This window comes from Bos taurus, chromosome 4 (assembly GCF_002263795.3).
Source record: "Bos taurus isolate L1 Dominette 01449 registration number 42190680 breed Hereford chromosome 4, ARS-UCD2.0, whole genome shotgun sequence".
Classification (NCBI taxonomy): Eukaryota; Metazoa; Chordata; class Mammalia; order Artiodactyla; family Bovidae; genus Bos; species Bos taurus.
The window spans coordinates 110,147,234-110,166,839 of record NC_037331.1 but is presented as its reverse complement, the minus strand read 5'-3'; the positions used below and the strand labels follow the sequence as shown (position 1 = coordinate 110,166,839).

Genomic DNA, 19,606 nt, shown 5'->3' with positions numbered 1-19,606 from the left:
CATTTAACAACCACCACCAAGTATGATACCCTACATATAGCATCAATAAATACATGTTATATATGAAAATGATACCATTTTAATGGCAGAAAATGAAGATTACCTAACGAGACTTTTGATGCGGGTGAAAGAGAATGACAAAACTGGCTTGAAACTCAATGTTAAAAAAAAAAAAAATAAGACCATGGCATCTGGTCCCAAAGCTTCATGGCAAATAGAAGGGGAAAAAGTGGAAGCAATGACAGATTTGATTTTCTTGGGCTCCAAAATCACTACAGAAATTAAAAGACATTTGCTCCTTGGAGGGAAACCTATGACAAAACTAGGCAATGTATTAAAAAGCAGAGACATCAATTTGCCAAGAAAGGTTCATTATACTCAAAGCTATGATTTTTCTCGTGGTCATGTACGGATGTTAGAGTTGGACTATAAAGAAAGCTGAGTGCCAAAGAATTGATGCTTTTGAACTGTAGTGCTGGAGAAGACTCTTGAGAATCCCTTGGACTGCAAGGAGAACAAACCAGTCAGGTATTCCTAAAGGAAACTAACCCTGAATATTCACTGGAAGGACTGACACTGAAGCTGAAGCTCCAAAGCTCCAGTACTTTGACCACCTACTGCAGAGTTGACTCATTAGAAATGATCTTGATGCTGGCAAAGACTGAAATCAACAAGAGAAGGGGATAGAAGAGGATGAGATGCTTAGATAGCATCACCAACTCAGTGAACATGGATTTGAGCAAACTCCAGGAGATCGTGAAGGACAAAAGAACCTGGCATGCTGCAGGCCATGGGGTCATAAAGAGTTGGACATGACTTAGCAAGTGCACAAACAACAACAAAGTAAATGAATTTCAGAATTGATTGCTTGCTCAGTGTGTCCCACACGCTCCTTCCACTGCTGTGTCCACAAGTCTGTTTTCTATGTCTGTGTCTCCATTCCTGCCGTGCAAATGGGTTCATCAGTACCATTTTCCTAGATCCCATCAGTTCATCAGTTCAGTCGCTTAGTCGTGTCCAACTCTTTGCAACCCCATGAATCACAGCACACCGGGCCTCCCTGTCCATCACCAACTCCTAGATTCCATATATATATATATGTGTGTGTGTGTGTGTGTGTGTTAATATACGGTATTTGTTTCTCTCTCTCTGACTTACTTCACTCTGTATAACAGGTTTTAGGTCACCTCAGTTCAACTGACTCACATTTATTCCTTTTTATGGCTGAGTAAGCTCAACATTCAGAAAACGAAGATCATGGCATCCGGTCCCATCACTTCCTGGGAAATAGATGGGGAAATAGTGGAAACAGTGTCAGACTTTATTTTTTGGGGGCTCCAAAATCACTGCAGATAGTGACTGGAGCCATGAAATTAAAAGATGCTTATTCCTTGGAAGGAAAGTTATGACCAACCTAGATGGCATATTCAAAAGCAGAGACATTACTTTGCCAACAAAGGTCCGTCTAGTCAAGGCTATGGTTTTTCCCGTGGTCATATATGGATGTGAGAGTTGGACTGTGAAGAAGGCTGAGCGCTGAAGAATTGATGCTTTTGAACTGTGGTGTTGGAGAAGACTCTTGAGAGTCCCTTGGACTGCAAGGAGATCCAACCAGTCCATTCTGAAGGAGATCAGCCCTGGGATTTCTTTGGAAGGAATGATGCTAAAGCTAAAACTCCAGTACTTTGGCCACCTTATGCGAAGAGTTGACTCATTGGAAAAGACTCTGATGCTGGGAGGGATTGGGGGGCAGGAGGAGAAGGGGATGACAGAGGATGAGATGGCTGGATGGCATCAGTGACTTGATGACGTGAGTCTGAGTGAACTCCGGGAGTTGGTGATGGACAGGGAGGCCTGGCATGCTGAGATTCATGGGGTCGCAAAGAGTCAGACACAACTGAGCGACTGAAGGGAACTGAATATTTCTTGGTAGGGTTTCCTAGGTGGCGCTAGTGGTAAAGAATACACCTGACAAGGCAGGAGAAGTAAGAGCCACAGGTTGGATCCCTGGGTCAGAAGATTCCCTTGAGGCGGCATGGTAACCCACTCCAGTATTCGTGTCTGGAGAATCCCATGGACAGAGGAGCCTAGGAGGCCACCATCCTTATAGGGTTGAAAGAGTCAGGCATGACTGAAGCAACTTAGCACACACACATACAATATTCCATTGCATGTATGAGCTTCCCAGGTGGCTCAGTGATAGAGAAGAAGTCAGCCTGCTAATGTAGAAGACCCCAGAGATGTGGGTTTCATCCCTAGCTGAGGATGATCCCTTGGAAGAGGAGATGGCAACCTGCTCCAGTATTTTTGCCAGGAAAATTCCATGGACAGAGGAGCCTTGCAAGCTAAAGACTATGGGGTCGCAAACAGTCATACAAGATTGAGTGACTGAGCGTAATATTCCTCTGTACATATGTACCACAACTTCTTTATCCATTCATCTGTTGATATCTGTAGATATCTAGAAAGTAGCACTGACATATATATACTACCAATAGATACATAGTAGGAAGCTGCTATGTAACACAGGAAGGCCAGCTTGATGACTGAAGGGAAGGGATGGAGGGATGGGAAGGAGGCTCAAGAGGCAAGGAATATATATATATATATATATATATATATATATATATGGTTGATTTGAATTATTATATTACAGAAACAACAACATTGTAAAGTAATTATCCTCCAATTAAAAAAGAATTAAATTATAAATGAATATATGAATGAACAAACTGATAAATGAATGAGATTCTAGAAGTAAAAGCCCTGAAAGAAGAGGGCAAAATCCTTGGCCTCAAGCATCTATGCAAGAAAGGTGCAGATCCTGAAAGGCAAATATAAATGGATCAATAATAAAAAATAAAATTTTAACAATGCTAGTGATTTTCATTGTATCTTCAACAAAGAGGAGCTGAACTTTTTGCCAATGCACTCACTATATATATTCTAAATACTATTCTTGGGTTAACAGTAGTTCATTCTCACTAAAGAATATTTATTTTAATTAAAAAAACATTTGATTGTCAGTATCAATTAAATTTTCAAAAATTATTAATACATATTTTAGCCATTATCTTCAAAAGGATCTAAGTGAAAGTGAAGTGTTAGTCATGTCCTATTCTTCACGATCCCATGGACTGTAGCCCAAGAGGCTCCTCCATCCACAGAATTCTCCAAGCAAGAATACTGGATTAGGTTGCCTTTCCCTTCTCCACGAGATCTTTCCAACCCAGGGATCAAACCCAGGTCTCCTGTGTTGCAGGCGGATTCTTTACTGTGTGAGCCATCAGGGAAGTCCTTCAAAAGGACCTATGACTTGAAACCCTAGCACTCAGAGTGGACAAAACTAGGAAAGGAGTAGCTGTCTAGAATACCATTTTTACATTTTTTTTACGTGGTCTATGGTTATTTCTCATGCATTAGCGCAGTCCATTGTGCAAACATGATAACAATCACTTCTTTAGCATGGCAGGAAGCAATCAACCAATCAGAATCAGCAGAGTGAGTTGGACAGTGTATTTTGAAAAGCTGGAAACAAGCAAGGTCTTTCTTAGTTTTTCCACAAAAGATGGGAGATCTTGGGATTGGCCTGCTCCGGAGGTACCCAGGACACTTGACTGAGAGGATGCACAATTCAAAGTGAAAGCTTTAAGAATTCAGATGTTAACTCACCACAGTAGGAAGTATCTTTAACTTCTGCAGCAGTTTTTAGCTCAGTGTTTAAAATTGAGTGAATTTAAAAATTGATTCTCATGTATATCATCAAAACCTAGGCTCCCAGCTAGAATTTTGTACAAAATAAAATTTGGTTATTTATTGTTTCATTCATTTAAGAAAGAAAGGAAATCAGAAGCATAATGGAAATGTTCTCACTGGTAACTAAACATAGTTTATTGTTTATTAACAAAATAATTAAGGATGCAAATAATATCTCCATGCCATCTGCCTCAGGGATCTCTTTATTGAAGGCTCATTATTTTCTGGGGCAGAGGCTTTGCCATAAAAGAGATCGCATGAAGAAATGCAGAATTGCAAAAAGAAATGCACACACTGTCTGTGCATTCACAAAATCTGTCACTGTGTATGCCATCATGTCAATGATATAAGCAAAACTGTATGGAAAATTGTGGTGTGTACAGTAACAGTCAAGTAATGAACGCAAATTTTATATGTACATTGGTGTCTGCACAATGCAAAGCTGTTCTATGCAAAGATACAAGGGAAATATCTTATTGCATAAGCAATGATTTCTAAGCGAGGTCCACATGAAAGTGTAGAAACATGAGGCCATTTTCCCCAGTGACATACCATGATAATTGAGACAGATATTTCTACTGACTTGAAGTGGAAAATCGCCTTATATCTCCACTTTTCAAATTTGCACACTCAGTCTCAGACTAGTTTTGGAGCAATTCCAAATGTTTGAAAACATAGGCTACAAAGACTTTCTCTGCTAAACTAAAGTTCTGTTTTGTTTTTTTTTTTTTAGAGAGAAGATGCAAAGAGATTATGCTGAAGATCAATATAGTTAAGTATAGTAAATATATCCTTTAGATAAAATTCAAATGTCTTTTATGAGTTCTCTGATCTTCCCCATAACTCATGCATAATAAGTAACTTCCTCCTCTTCGGTCAGCACGTTTTGTGCACATTTTTTAAAATTTCAATTGTAGTCTCGGTTCCTGGATAGCAGCAGGCATCATGTCATTACCAAGTTCACGCTTAGAATTCTTATTATCAATTTGAAGGTGTATAGTATCATAACAGGCTCTTTCAATAAATACTTTCTGTAACTACAGAGTCTATTTTAGTAAAGAGGAAAGGTTTTTGGCATTGGTACACCTGGCAACATGAAACTCTCACCAAAAATGTAGTGGGTGCATTTTGATACAAATAGAAAATATGTATAGTAGCCCCATCTTCTTAGGCTCTGAATCAGTACAGAAACAATACTAGGAGAGAGATACATAACAAATGGGACTTGGAAATACAGTTGATTTTAGTACGATCTTCTATAAATGTGATCTTCCTATACATAAACTCATCAGTTTTCCTTGCAAAGAACTTAATGGGTTTTTCCATAGGGCAAACTTGAAATTGGCTGTTCTAGCAATGGAATAGAATGATAGAAAAAAGGAAATAAAAAACTGTATCAAAACAAAACAGGATCAAAAGTTTTATTTGTCCTCATAGAGTTAACACGTTCCTCTTTCATGAAAAATGTCTCCCATCTTCATGACCACCACATCATTCATTTTGACTCTTCAAAATAGATTTAAATCTATGGCTTGAAATTGAGGGAATATAGTATAACAGAAAGCCCACTGGATTATATTAAGGAAGGAATGAGTCCCTTTTTAGTGCTAAAATAAGACCACCACAGACGGGGTGTTTCTGTAGTTCTAGGTGACTGCAGCCCTGAAATTAATAGATGCTTGCTCCTTGAAAGAAAAGCTATGACGAATCTGGACAGTGTATTAAAAAGCAGAGACACCGCTTTGCCAACAAAGGTCCATACAGTCAAAGCTATGGCTTTTCCAGTAGTCATGTATGGATGTGAGAGTTGGACCATAAAGAAGGCTGAGCACCAAAGAATTGGCACTTTTGAACTACAGTGTTGGAGAAGACTCTTGAGAGTCCCCTGGACTGCAAGGAGATCAAACCAGTTAATCCCAAAGGAAATCAAGCCTGAACATTCTTTGCAAGGACTGATGATGAAGGTGAGGCTCCAATACTTTGGCCACCTGATGCAAAGAGCCAACTCACTGGAAAAGACCCTGATGCTGGGAAAGATTGAAGGCAGGAGGAGAAGGGGATAACAGAGGATGAGATGGTTGGATGGCATCACCGACTCAATGGACATGAATTTGAGTAAGCTCCAGGAGATGAGGACACAGAAGCCTGGTGTGCTGCAGTCCATGGGGTCACAAGGAGTCAGACGTGACTGAGCAACTGATAAACACCAACAGAGTTTGGCAAGTCTAAGATCAAGGGGCTGGCAGATTCTGGGTCCAGTGAGAGCCATCTTTCTGGGTCATAGATGGGCGTCTTCTCCCCTGTGTTCTCATGTGGTGGAAGAGGTGAGGGCCATCTCTCTCTGGGGCCCCTTTAACCCTTTAAAAGTGCACTAATGTCATCATGGGTGTCTCAAGTGGCTCAGTGGTGAAGAATCTGCTTGCCATTGCATGAGACACCAGAGACACAGGTCCAATCCCTTAGTCAAGAAGATCTCCTGAAAGGGGAAATGGCAAGCTGCTTCAGTATTCTTGTGGGGAAAATCTCACAGACAGAGGAGCCTATCAGTCTATGTGGTCACAAAGAGTCAGACACGACTGAATGACTGAGCACAATGTCATCATGAGGGCACTCTGATGACCTAAGCACCTCCTAGAGACCCCAGATACCATCGCACTGGTGAGGTTTCAACGGGTGAATTTCAGCAGAACACAAACATTCAATTTTTGGCAGGCTCTGCATCAAGTTACAAATAAGCCTGTGTTTTCATGTGGAATATGGTGTCTGAATGGTAAGCATAAACATTTTGATTCAGTCATAATAAAGATTCAAAGAAAAGTTGTGGTAGTTTTTAATGAGGATCTCTATAACAAGAAGACATAATATTTCTGGCATAAGTGCTTTGATAAGTAATGTTCTTGTGATTTGGTCAGCCATCTCATCCACAAAACATCACATAAGAAAAATACTTTAAACTCAATGATTGTAGGAGTCGAGCAAGAGCAGTTTTAGAGACAAGACTGGATGAGAAAGGTATCTAATGTACTTTTAAAAATCTGTATTTTTGGTCAATTTTCTCCATTTTTCTTTTTATTTATTGACATACAATCTTTTTATTTATTAAAGAAGCAAGAAATGAAGGCATTCAATGGCTAACTAGACAGTTTTTGATGAATTCCTCTCAAACATTATCTTCAACTTTATCATCATCAGAGTTTATAAAAATGGTTGTTGTAGGAAATAGAATATTCATATTTCAAACTACAAATGAACACCAGTTTTGTATTAATGAATTTTATCAATATAAAGAAAAAAATCCACAACTCACTAGCTTTAGGGTACTTGCCCTAATATCTATAATATACACTTTCTCTAGTATTTCCGAAAGCATAAGATAAACAACTTCTGATCAAATCACAATGGTAACTTTGTTAAAACAAATTGTTGGAAAAAATGCCATTGTAACTGGTACATGAAGAATAATTCTAAGGGAATACAGAGGCTAATAGCAGAAGTGAAAAAAAATCATAGGTGACTTGGTTTAAGGCTGTATTGGCAGTGGGTGCAGAGTGAAGTGATGGATGGGAGGGTTATTAGAACAGGCTGCTGGCATGGACTTCAGGGTCAGGGCGAGTGGCAGCAATGGCAAGGAAAAGGAAGAATCAAGAATGGCTTCTAGAGATTTGGCTTGAGGGAATTAGTGTGTGTCCTGTGTCAATTCCCAAGACTAAAAGACAAACAAACAACAAAAACATATTAGAGAAACACATTTGGGGAAGAAAATCAGGAGTTGTGTTTTCACTTTAAATTTGAGACGTCTAGTAGACAGTCAAGCCAAGATTCCAAGTAGCAAATATGCATCTGGATCTCTGGAAGAAGTCAGGAATTAGGATAGAAATAAAGAAGTCATGGACTTCCCTTGTGGTCCAGTGGTTGAGAAGCCACCTGCCACCTATAAGGGGACATGGGCTCAATCCCTGGTCTGGGCAGATTCCACATGCTGCAGCTGAACCCATGAGCCACAAGTACTCAAGTCCATAAGCTCTAGGGCTCACGTGCCCCAACTAGTGAAACCTGCACACCCTAGAGCCCTTGCTCTGCAACAAGAGAAGCCACCTCAGTGAGAAGGCTGCACAACACAACTAGAGCGAAGCCCCCTCACACCGCAACTAGAGAAAGCCCTCGTGCAGCATCAAACACCCAGGGAAGCCAAAACAAATAAATAAATAAAAGCCATCAGTATATGGATGATATTTAAAGATGACATTAGAATGAAATGATCTAGTGAGAGAAGTGAGGAGGCTCCAGAATGCCAGAGGACAGGCAAGATTTGATAAATATTTATAGAAAAAGGAAATAGAAAATCCAAGTGAGGTAGGAATAAAACTAGAAGACTATGGTGCTATGGAAAACCAAATACAAAAGCTTATCTAGAAAGAAGAACTGTTTAGCTATATGCAGATTTTTTGAGACAAAGTGGCACCGTGCTTTTTTCTAGAGTCAAAATATCATCATGCGTTCAGTCTATTAAATCTACCTTGCCAGCACTGAAATCTTTTTTCCTGTGAGCAACTCTTATTGCTCACCACTATTCTCTCTCTTGATGGTCTTTGTTCCATTATGTCACTATTTAAAATCAACTGAAAATGAGAACATCTAAAATTTTATATATGAGGGTCAGTTAGGAAATTTTGGACAAAGCAATTGTATAGAATGTTTTGTTACTAACAGATATAATAACAAATATCATTTTCAAATTGTTTGTGAAAAGAATGGAATATTCTTCAATTAAACTAATATACATTGATTAAAAATAAGTAAAATTATGAAAAATATGGTCCAGGATTAATATAAAATTTCTCATCTTTACTAGTTCTATTTATCATTATTTTTTAAAGTAAAATAGTTTATCATCATGGTTTTACCTTTTTGCATGACAACTAGTGTTGTTAAATATTTTATACACACACAAATAATAAAGCTTCTAACTGAATAATCTCTATGATTCTTGTCTATTGACTTATCGATATCTTAATGATTTTCTTATCTTATTTAGTAAGCTTTTTAAAAATAACAGAGATGCTATTCTTTCTACTCTTACCCATATACATAAAATGCTAATTTTAAAAAGTATACATTCAATGATCTTATATAATAATAGATTTGAACATTCTCAATTTACATGTGTTTATAAACAAAGTCTTGGAGAGTTTAGACATCCCGCCCAAGGTGCAGAGAACAAACGTGTAGAAATCATTTTGACTCTTGATGATTCTGATTGCAAAGCTCATGCTTTCTTTCTCCATGAAAACAATATTTTCATATGGGCTATTAAAATAAAAGCAAACTGTTGTAACTTTAAACTCTTGACATATATCTTTTGTTATAAAATGTGGTTTCAGTCAATAAAGAAACATGAAAAATATGTTAAACAGGGAGTAATAACAAAAATACTTTGACTTTCTTAAAAAACTGGAAGTAAAGGGATTCTATGAACTTATTAATAGGCAAATCAAATCCCTTTAAAAATTAATGATGTGTCACTAGTTTAATACTAAAATAAAGGCAAGAAGCATCATGCTTCATTAGGAACATGGTCACCTGTTATTATTTGAATTTGGGGTTAAAGATGAATCATTCTCACCATCTATTGACAGAAAACTTGCCAATTCAATGCAACTATTAAAACCATCAGTACAGGAACTAATAAGGATATCTAATACATAATAAATATTTATAATAAATAATAATATCTTAATAATAATATGAGGAAAATGATATTATAAGCTCATGAGGAAAAATAGAAAATATAGCAATGCTTAATTATATTACTAAATTTAGTTCTAAATTTTTTTCTACTCTCTCAAAAGTTTTAAATGTACATGCTGCTGATAAGGACATATAATTTTACTTAATATAATTAATATAATGCTGTATGGATAGACTTATGGATAAGATTCTTATGGATACAAGAATGTTTTTATGATAAAGGCGTTATCATCTAACTTATCACATCTACTGAATTCCTGAAATTGCTACTACTCAGCAGTGAAGCAACATGGTGTGTGGTGTATTTGCTACAATCTTGTCAATAGATTAACAAGGCAAGATAAGAATGTGTACTTAGCGCTAATTCATGGGAAACAGCATTTAGCATCTTAAAAATATGCTCTCAGAAGCTATGAAATTTCTTGACTCGAAACAGTTTGTGACTTCAGTGAAATTATGGGTCACTGTATTGCAAGGTACACATTCAAAAACTGAAAAATAAAATAAATTTTTGAAAACATGAGACCAAATTACTTCTTTAAATTCATATATTTTAAAAATATATACTCTAATTTCAGGAAATGTTACACTATGTCATACTAATAAGTTGATGCATTATAAATTTTTTTTTACATAATAGGGGTTTGTGGGATATATCTGGTTGACCATAAGTGAATGTAAGATTCATCTTGGAGCTGGCTTTGCATAGCTAATCATTATTTATATATATTCCTGGTGGCTCAGATGGTAAAGAATCTGCCTGCAATGCGTGAAACCTGGTTTTGATCCCTGGGTTCAGAGCAGGAAGTAGGAAATGGAGTAGGAAATGGAAACTCCTTCTAGTATTCTTGCCTGGAGTATCCCCATGGACAGAGGAGCTTGGTGGGCTACAGTACACGGGGTTACAAAGACACAAGTAAGCATTTAAGCATATACACACACACATATGTGTGTATATGGGATGCCCCAGTGGTTCAGGGGCAAAGAATCTGCCAGCAAAGCAGGAGACACAGGATACGAGAGTTTGAACCCTGGGTTGGGAAGATCCCCTGCAGGAGCACATGGCAACCCACTCCAGTATTCTTGCCTAGAAAATCCCGTGGATAGAGGAGCCTGGTTGGCTACAGTCCACGGGGTCACCAAGAGCTGCACACGAGCATGAAGTGACTGAGCACAGCACAACACACATCTATACATGTGTGTTTGTACATATATATATATATATATATATATATATATATATATATATATTTAAAATTATCCTTTAGGGTAGCTTTAGATTGTTAAGGCATCTGAATACAATGCGGGAGACCCAGGTTCAATCCCTGGGTTTGGAAGATCCCCTGGAGAGGGAAATGGCAACCCACTCCAGTATTCTTGCCTAGAAAATCCCATGGATTTAGCCTGGTAGGCTACAGTCCCTGGGGTCACAAAGAGTCAGACACGACTGAGCGACTTCACTTCACTTACGTTGTTAAATACAATGAGTGTGGCTAAAGCCCATGCCTTCTTCTGTTCACCTATCCACTCACTGTTATCACTTCAAGGTTAACTTTCTTTTCAGAGTGCTGATTCTCCTGCAATCCCAACAAATTCTACAGATTGTTTATTGTCAGGAAACATTTAACAGGAGGCTTCCTGTGTGCTGTTTTGGATCTGTCAGGAATTCTTTGCTCCTTATAAATTCCTCAGGAATTAAGAGGAGAGGCAAGCTTCTCCCAGGACTGAGGAATCCAGGCATTTCCTTCATCAGTGTTTCTTTATGGTGGTAAGTACGCTCTTCCTTCTTGTGAACCATATGGTAAAAGTAATTGTTTATAAATCTCTCTCTTTAATATGGATTGCCTATGTTTTGTAAGTCTGGAATTTTAATCTTTATCTTTGCTGAGAATAACTACTTTGTAAGACAGTCTATATGCCCACGCCATGTTGATGAAAACACCTTTGCTCCATCAGAGCTCTGGTCCCCATGTCTTTCTCTCTCTGTCTCTCTTTTTCAGGCTGATCCCCTGGAGTGCAGAGGCTCTCTGAGTTCACTTTCCTGCCCGGGCTTCTAAGACCCTCTCGAGAAGGTGCTCTGCGCCTTCACCCCATCGAGAGGGTGCCTGAGGCCTTCGTGAACAGAGCAAGTCCCGTGCAGGGGCTTTATTGGCTTTCTGTGTAAACCAAGGAATATCAGCCTCTTTCTCTCCTTTACTTTCTTATCGTCGACTCTGGACCACCAAGTTCCAGTCAATTAAAGGACCTCAACAGTTTATGGACGAATACTAATCATTAATTGGATGGCTAGTTTTGCAAAGCTAAATAACATGGGATCCACAGACTTGGCCTAGAGTTTGTGATCTCTTTTTAGAACTGCTACATGTGCTGTGCTCAGTCGTGTCCGACTTTGCAACACCCAGACTGTGCCTGCGACCCCCAGACTGTGTCTGCGACCCCGCCAGGCTCCTCTGTCCACAGAACTGCTCTTATTCAAACACAGTGAAAGAGTTCTATATTACTGTTTTTTTTTTTTTTTCTCTACATTTGCTTCTTATTTACAGTGTGATAAGCATTGAGCTAAGCGGTTGTGATGACCGGCGCACTAAGCGCAGCCGAGAGGAGCTACCCCACGTCCGAGGTCAGGGGCAGAAGCCAGGAGGACCCCATGCCCGAAGGGTGGTGGCCAAGAGGAGCTACCCCACGTCCGAGGTCAGTGGGGGCAGCCGATAGGAGCTACCCCAAGTCCGAGGTCAGGGGCAGCAACGGGAGGAGTTACCCTGCGTCTGCGGTCAGGGGCGGCAGCCGGGAGGAGCAACCCCACGCCCGAGGCCAGGGGCAGTGGTCGGGAGGACCAACCCTACATCCAAGGAGTCGTGGCTGCATGGGCACAGGAGGGCCTAGAGGAGCTATCCCACGTTGAAGGTCAGGAAGGGCGGCGGTGAGGAGATACCTCTCATCCAAGGTAAGGAGCAGGGGCTGCACTTTGCTGGAGTAGCCGTGAAGAGATACCCCACGCCCAAGGTAAGAGAAACCCAAGTAAGACGGTAGGTGTTGCAAGAGGGCAGACACACTGAAACCATATTCACAGAAAATTAGTCAATCTAATCACACTAGGACCACAGCCTTGTATAACTCAATGAAACTAAGCCGTGCCTGTTGGGCAACCCAAGATGGGCGGGTCATGGTGGAGAGATCTGACAGAATGTGGTGCACTGGAGAAGAGAATGGCAAACCACTTCAGTATTCTTGCCTTGAGAACCCCATGAACAGTATAAAAAGGCAAAATGATAGGATACTGAAAGAGGAACTCCCCAGGTCAGTAGGTGCCCAATATGCTACTGGACATCAGTGGAGAAATAACTCCAGAAAGAATGAAGGGATGGAGCCAAAACAAAAACAATACCCAGCTGTGGATGTGACTGGTGATAGAAGCAAGGTCCGATGCTGTAAAGAGCAATATTGCATAGGAACCTAGAATGTCAGGTCCATGAATCAAGGCAAATTGGAAGTGGTAAAACAAGAGATGGCAAGAGTGAATGTTGACATTCTAGGAATCAGTGAACTAAATGGACTGGAATGGGTGAATTTAACTCAGATGACCATTATATCTACTACTGCAGGCAGGAATCCCTCAGAAGAAGTGGAGTAGCCATCATGGTCAACAAAAGAGTCTGAAATACAGTACTTGGATGCAATCTCAAAAACGACAGAATGATCTCTGTTCGTTTCCAAGGCAAACCATTCAGTATCACAGTAATCCAAGTCTATGCCCCAACCAGTAATGCTGAAGAAGCTGAAGTTGAACGGTTCTATGAAGACCTACAAGACCTTTTAGAACTAACACCCAAAAAATATGTCATTTTCATTATAGGGGACTGGGAATGAAAAGGTAGGAAGTCAAGAAACATCTGGAGTAACAGGCAAATTTGGCCTTGGAATATGGAATGAAGCAGGGCAAAGACTAATAGTTTTGCCAAGAAAATGCACTGATCATAACAAACATCCTCTTCCAACAACACAAGAGAAGACTCTACACATGGATATCACCAGATGGTCAACACCAAAATCAGATTGATTATATTCTTTGCATCCAAAGATGGAGAAGCTCTATACAGTCAGCAAAAACAAGACCAGAAGCTGACTGTGGCTCAGACCATGAACTCCTTATTGCCAAATTCAGACTTAAATTGAAGAAAGTAGGGAAAACCACTAGACCATACAGGTATGACCTAAATCAAATCCCTTATGATTATACAGTGGAAGTGAGAAATAGATTTAAGGGCCTAGATCTGATAGAGTGCCTGATGAACTATGGAATGAGGTTCGTGACACTGTACAGGAGACAGGGGTCAAGACCATTCCCATGGAAAAGAAATGCAAAACAGCAAAATGGCTGTCTGGGGAGGCCTTACAAATAGCTGTGAAAAGAAGAGAAGTGAAAAGCAAAGGAGCAAAGGAAAGATATAAGCATCTGAATGCAGAGTTCCAAAGAATAGCAAGAAGAGATAAGAAAGCCTTCTTCAGCGATCAATGCAAAGAAATAGAGGAAAACAACAGAATGGGAAAGACTAGGGATCTTTTCAAGAAAATCAGAGATACCAAAGGAACATTTCATGCAAAGATGGGCTCGATAAAGGACAGAAATGGTATGGACCTAACAGAAGCAGAAGATATTAAGAACAGATGGCAAGAATACACAGAAGAACTGTACAAAAAAGATCTTCATGACCCAGATAATCACGATGGTGTGATCACTGACTTAGAGCCAGACATCCTGGAATGTGAAGTCAAGTGGGCCTTAGAAAGCATCACTATGAACAAAGCTAGTGGAGGTGATGGAATTCCAGTTGAGCTATTCCAAATCCTAAAAGATGATGCTGTGAAAGTGCTGCACTCAATATGCCAGCAAATTTGGAAAACTCAGCAGTGGCCACAGGTCTGGAAAAGGTCAGTTTGCATTCCAATCCCAAAGAAAGGCAATGCCAAAGAATGCTCAAACTACCACACAATTGCACTCATCTCACATGCTAGTAAAGTAATGCTCAAAATTCTCCAAGCCAGGCTTCAGCAATACGTGAACCATGAACTTCCTGATGTTCAAGCTGGTTTTAGAAAAGGCGGAGGAACCAGAGATCAAATTGCCAACATCCGCTGGATCATGGAAAAAGCAAGAGAGTTCCAGAAAAACATCTATTTCTGCTTGATTGACTATGCCAAAACCTTTGACTGTGTGGATCACAATATACTGTGGAAAATTCTTCAGAGATGGGAATACCAGACCACCTGATCTGCCTCTTGAGAAATTTGTATGCAGGTCAGGAAGCAACAGTTAGAACTGGACATGGAACAACAGACTGGTTCCAAATAGGAAAAGGAGTTCATCAAGGCTGTATATTGTCACCCTGCTTATTTAACTTATATGCAGAGTACATCATGAGAAACGCTGGACTGGAAGAAACACAAGCTGGAATCAAGATTGCCAGGAGAAATATCAATCACCTCAGATATGCAGATGACACCACCCTTAAGGCAGAAAGTGAAGAGGAACTAAAAAGCCTCTTGATGAAAGTGAAAGAGGAGAGTGAAAAAGTTGGCTTAAAGCTCAACATTCAGAAAACAAAGATCATAGCATCCGGTCCCATCACTTCATGGGAAATAGATGGGGAAACAGTGGAAACAGTGTCAGAGTTTATTTTTCTGGGCTCCAAGATCACTGCAGATGGTGACTGCAGCCATGAAATTAAAAGACACTTGCTCCTTGGAAGGAAAGTTATGACCAACCTAGATAGCATATTCAAAAGCAGAGACATTGCTTTGCCAACAAAGGTTCATCTAGTCAAGGCTACGGTTTTTCCTTTGGTCATGTATGGATGTGAGAGTTGGACTGTGAAGAAGGCTGAGCGCCAAAGAATTGATGCTTTTGAACTGTGGTGTTGGAGAAGACTCTTGAGAGTCCCTTGGACTGCAGGGAGATCCAACCAGTCTATTCTGAAGATCAGCATTGGGATTTCTTTGGAAGGAATGATGCTCAAGCTGAAACTCCAGTACTTTGGCCACCTCATGCAAAGTGTTGACTCACTGGAAAAGACTCTGATGCTGGGAGGGATTGGGGGCAGGAGGAGAAGGGGACGACAGAGGATGAGATGGCTGGATGGCATCACTGACTCGATGGACAGGAGTCTGGGTGAACTCCGGGAGTTGGTGATGGACAGGGAGGCCTGTCGTGCTGCGATTCATGGGGTCGCAAAGAGTCGGACACGACTGAGCGACTGAACTGAACTAATCTGAAGCAGTTTATTTCTTTAATACTTCAGCACAGCTCTAAGAAATGCATGTTATACCGACTTAAAAGATGATGAAATTAAAAATTAGAGGGGTTTGGTGATTCTCCCTGGTTTGCACAGATGGCTAGGGGAGGGAGCCTGGAATCAGATCCAAGACTGTGAGATTCTAAACTCTGTGCCCAAGAGTCTATCAATATCAGTCAAAGTCTGCTGTGGATTTTGGTTTATTACCTAGTAATTTCTTTCATTTATATCTGGATGTAGCAGAAAAGAGTTTTTTCCTAGTAAAGGGAAAGAACTGAATAATAAGATGAAGTGTAAGAATGATAATTATATCAGAAAAATTAAAGTCAGGGGTGAACAAAACCAAAAGTCTGCAATCTCTGTTCTCGGAAGGACATTTGAAGCTTAGACGGATAAAACCATCTAAGTTGAAATGAATTCTAGCCACACATTACCATTTAGTTTACATTCTTTGCAATGCTCTCGATCAATGCACAGAATCTTGTTATAGTACATGAAATACAAATTGCAAATATCTATAGCAGAATTATTTGAAACATATAATGTTGTTATCTTTGGGGTTTAATTTTGTATATTGTAAGGAGATGAAAATAAACCTCTAAGGCAGAAACACAATTGTATGCTTCAATGAATAAATTATATTAGGGAATGTACTTGAGAGATGGCAAGGAACATAAGACAGGCTGCTTATGTAATAAACTTGGTCTCCAATGAAAAGTAACAAACTTTGTAGGCTGCTGTAACAGCATCATATCAATAATTTTGCTATTTTCCAAGACACTTATTATCTCTCCACATTTAAGACCAAAATGAAAATGCAGTTTTCTGGAGGACCACTACCAGCAAGATCACGAGCAAATGTAATATACCAGAACAGAGAACCTGGATCTGAGAGATTCTTAATTACAAATGAAGGAGGGGGTCATCACTTTGGAGTTAAATTCCATCTAAGAATTCCACGAATATTGGGAAGACCCTACATCTCCATATGCCTTCAGCAACATTGTCCTGATAAAAAGGACAGGCACGCAGAAGAAAACACAGAGACAGAAAGAAGATAGATCAGGAGAAAGAAGTGAAACAGGCATTGAGGGTGTGGAGGGAGGGAAGAGACATGATTGGCTCCCAGGTGTGGGTGGATTAAGGTAAATGGACCTGGTATAATTCTGTTAGGTAGTCACAAGGAAAGGCAGGCAGTGGTCATATTACAATTGCAAATCAATATAACATTTCCGGGAATAATTTCGGCAGTATTTCTCAAAGATCTTTAACATTCCTTTTCTTCGTCCTGCAATTTCATTCCAGGTGCTTTCACCCTCCATAAGTCTTTGCAAAGACTTATGCAGATAATGTTTATTACAGCATTAACACCTAATAACAGTGCATCATCTAATAATAGCTGTGGATGAATGTCACCTGACATATCAGGAAACAAAGGATGTTTCAGCCATCAAGCCCTCAGCACTGCAGTTGCCCGAGGACAGTGCACCCTGAGGGGGGTCAGGAGGGAAAACACAGGATACTGGCTTACAATAGTTAAGATGCATATGAAATGAATTATTTCAGTGAGCCCAGACTCTTGCATCTTCCCATGCACAGAAAAGCACTAAATTCATTGATCTGAAGTGTCTACTTTTCTTTAATTAAAATTAATCTTTTTGTATTCCCTACTACCTGTTTTTGTTGTTGTTTTCAAAACTCCTATATATCCTTGCTGCCCTCTTACCTCTTCAGAGTGGTCACTCAGGAGTCTTATGAGAGGTTGCCTTCTGGGCTTAAGTCCTCAGCAAGAGGGCTGAATAAAATGTAATTCTCAATTTCTAGGTTCTGCTTTTTTTTTTTTTTCAGTTGTCATAGGGAATTGGTTTAATAAATATTATTAACAACATGTAAGACTATGGGCTCATGCTTATAAAATTATAAATAAGAAAATGACATTATGGATAATACACACTGTTATATTGTAGGATTCAAATTTTGCTTATAGAAATTGAACAAAATACAACAAAATATATCAGTAGTTAATCCCAGATTATAGCATTATGGTCATTTTAAATTTTCTTTCTTATTCCAGTTTAGTTTCCAAACTTTCTACAATGAGTATGTATGTAATATTTATATATATTAATTGCTATTAAACATGAATGAACAAAAGCTTTTAACATCCACTTAAAACTGAGGAAGATGTTTCGTTTACTTATTTATTTGTTGGTTTATTCTCTCATTTAACAACCACTTCTACAGTAACTACAATGTGCCAGCCATTATTCTAAACATTTCACAAATATAAACTAATCTTCCCATCAATTTTATACCTTTACAGGTATGTGCCAGGGCTGGAATTTGAAATCAGGGTGATTCTGAGAGTCCCTTGGACAGCAGGGAGATCAATCCAGTCAATCCTAAAGGAAATCAACCCTGAATATTCATTGGAATGACTGATGCTGCAGCTCTAATACTTTGACCACCTGAAGCAAAGAACTGACTCATTGGGAAAGACCCTGATGCTGGAAAAGGTGAGGGTAGGAGGTGAAGGGGCTGACAGAGGATGAGACGGTTGGATGGTATCACTGACTCGATGAACAGGAGTTTGAACAAACTCTAAGAGATGGTGAAGGACAGGGAAGCCTGGTGTGCTGCAGTCCATGGGGTTGCAGAGTTGGACACGAATTGGTGACTGAACAGCAATAGACTCAGAACCTGTCTTAAGCACTACACTCTGCTGCTGCGTTCTGACTGGACCAGATAAAGGTGCCCATTTCAAGGGACGCTAATGTGGATCTTCCTCCAGACCAGTGGTTCCTCAGTTCGTTCTGTGCATATTTGATCAACAGGCAGATTAAGCTGAAAACAGAACAAATCCTGAGGCTACGCACATTTGTGATTATGTGCCTCACATGTATTGCAAGTATATTACTGAGATCTTTACCCACCCTGGCAGTCACAAAGACTTACCCTATTGTAACAGCTACTGTGGGATACATTATTAGTGTATTACCATAAAGCCTTTGACAGGCATTTGTAACACTCCTGGAGCAAGGAAGAGTGACGAGAAGTTGTCTAATTCACAATGGCATGCTGCTAAATGAGACTGACCTATCTTGTGTCCAAAAGGGCCTTAATTCCTGACTTACCAGAACCTGAAAATATGAAAACGTACAGCTTTAAATATTCTGGCCAGCTACATTTCTTTTTAAATTTCATTTCTGCTTCTTATTCTCATTCTCAAGTATAGTAGCCATGTTAGTCTGGGTTAATAATAGGGGACTGATACAAAAGTTCAAATTAACACAAAGCTTCTTCTATGGTGCAGACTCTCTATCCATTGCTCACCTTCTTTTTCCAATAAGATTGACCCGACTTGCTCTGGCCAACTTTTCCTACTGGTTATGGTGGGGCTGCTTCCCTGTGGACTCAGAAATTAATATTATGATAGCTCTGTAGTACAGACTGTTGGGCACTAATGTTCCTTCCTAGGTATCCATCTTCCTCTTCCCTTCCTGCCCTTCTCCCACCTTCCTTCTTTCATTTGCTACTTTACTTCTTTGTAATAAGCAAACCTCAATTTTTTTCAGAGTCAGTGATCAATTTGATGTAAGCCTATCTTATGCTCAATGATTTGCTTGGCACTCTGAGTCTACAATAGCTGTTTCTCCATGATCCTGAGGGTTTAAACACAGGAAATGTGGGCTTTTAAGCCCATAAGCTGATTTGAAGAGTTACTGGTCACTAGCTCTTTTTTAGAGTTTCCCTGGTGGCTCAGACGGTAAAGAATCTGTCTGCAATGTAGGAGATCTGGGTTTGAGCCCTTG

The 19,606-nt window shown here is 39.7% G+C and overlaps 1 protein-coding gene across 1 annotated transcript in view; it reads right to left on the bottom strand.

Moving 5' to 3' along the window:
- The window catches only part of CNTNAP2 (contactin associated protein 2), a 2,325,432-nt gene that overhangs the window by 1,584,179 nt on the left and 721,647 nt on the right, over positions 1–19,606 (bottom strand). The window lies entirely within an intron of this gene.